At 40.5% G+C, this 1,644-nt stretch overlaps 1 non-coding gene across 1 annotated transcript; it reads left to right on the top strand.

Annotated features, from left to right (window-relative positions):
• Positions 1–1,223: 1,223 nt before the first annotated feature.
• LOC141617604 (small nucleolar RNA R71) lies at positions 1,224–1,330 on the top strand. Its single transcript, XR_012531150.1, has one exon. It is a non-coding gene; the product is annotated as a small nucleolar RNA R71 (small nucleolar RNA).
• Positions 1,331–1,644: the final 314 nt, after the last annotated feature.

Genomic DNA, 1,644 nt, shown 5'->3' on the forward strand with positions numbered 1-1,644 from the left:
GGCGATAGTCTCAAGTTTCCGGATCGACTTCTTCTTTGTGAGGATATCTTTCATGTACTTTGCATAGGCCGGAACGTGATTGATTAATTCCGTGAAAGGAATTGAGACTTCTAAGTTCTTCACAATCTCCATGAACTTTCCAAGTTGATCATCAAATTTGGGCTTGGCTTGACGACTTGGAAAAGGAAGTCTAATCACAATGGGCTCCTTTTCTTTGGCTTTGTCTTCAATTTTCTTTGAACTTTCTTCTTTTGATGATTCCCCTTCTTTGGGACTTTGCACAACAACTTCATTCTCACTAGCTTTCACAACTTCATTCTCAACTTGCTCCTTCGGTGCTTCATATCTTGTACCACTTCTCAAGTGAATGGCACTAACCGTTTCATGTCTAGGGGGATTACTTTGAGGTGGTAATTGCCCCTTTTGTCTTTGTGAGCTTGAAGATGCTAGTTGGGTCAATTGTGTTTCCAACATCTTGGTGTGAGCTAGAATGTTGTTGATGGTGATATCCTTTGCTTGGCTATCTTTTTGCATTTGAGTAAAAAATTCTTGTTGATTCTTTTGCATTTGGAGGACCGCTTTTTGGACATCAAAACCTTAGTCATTGTGGTGATTGTATGGATTTTGATTTTGGTAGCCTTGGTTTTGATTGTAAAAGGGTCTTTGATTTTGATTTCTCATGGGTGGTGGAGTGTATGTTGTTTGAGGGTTTTGAACATTTTGGCTTTTGTATGAGAGATTTGGATGGAACTTGGTGTTTTCATTGTAAAAATTTGAATAAGGGGTACCACTTTTGTAAGCTTGGAAAGCATTAACTTGTTCGGTTGTTCCCCTACATTCACTTGAGTCATGACCCAAGGTTCCACAATTCTCACATATCCCACTTGGGATTGATGAGGATGCCGTCATGGCATTGACATGATGCTTTGATGATTTTGAGTTTTCCTCAAGTCTAGCCATAGCTTGTTCAAACTTCAAGTTGATTGTGTCAATGTGAGCACTAAGTTGAGCACCCAATTGAGTAACGGAATCCACTTCATACTTTCCTCCTCTAGTAGCCTTGCGAGGCCTACTATATTGTGAATTATGGACCGCCATTTCCTCAATCTTGCGTTTGATTGTCATCAACTTCGGTGAACATTCCATTTGATCCCATATTGAGAATGTTCCTTGAATCTTCATATAAACCATTCCAAAATTGTTGCACTAAAAACCATTCGCTAAGTCCATGGTGAGGACATGAGCGACAAATACCTTTGAACCGCTCCCAAGCTTCATACAAAGATTCTTCATCCCTTTGCTTAAAACCCGTAATTTGAGCTCTTAGCATGTTAGTCTTTTCCGGTGGGTAGAATTTTTTGTAGAAAGCTAGAGCTAACTTCTTCCAAGAATCTATTCCAAGGGTGGCCTTATCAAGACCCTTCAACCATTGCTTTGCGGTGCCGATTAACGAAAAAGGAAATAAGACCCATCTTATTTGGTCTTGAGTCACGCCCGTTTGAGAGATAGCTTCACAATAATCGCAAAAGGTTTCCATATGAGAATGAGGGTCCTCACTAGGCATTCCCCCGAATTGGCTCCTCTCAACTAGTTGGATGAAGGCGGACTTGACAATAAAATTACCGGTGAGATGTTGTGGTGTAG

This window comes from Silene latifolia, chromosome 1 (genome assembly GCF_048544455.1).
Source record: "Silene latifolia isolate original U9 population chromosome 1, ASM4854445v1, whole genome shotgun sequence".
In the NCBI taxonomy this organism is placed as follows: Eukaryota; Viridiplantae; Streptophyta; class Magnoliopsida; order Caryophyllales; family Caryophyllaceae; genus Silene; species Silene latifolia.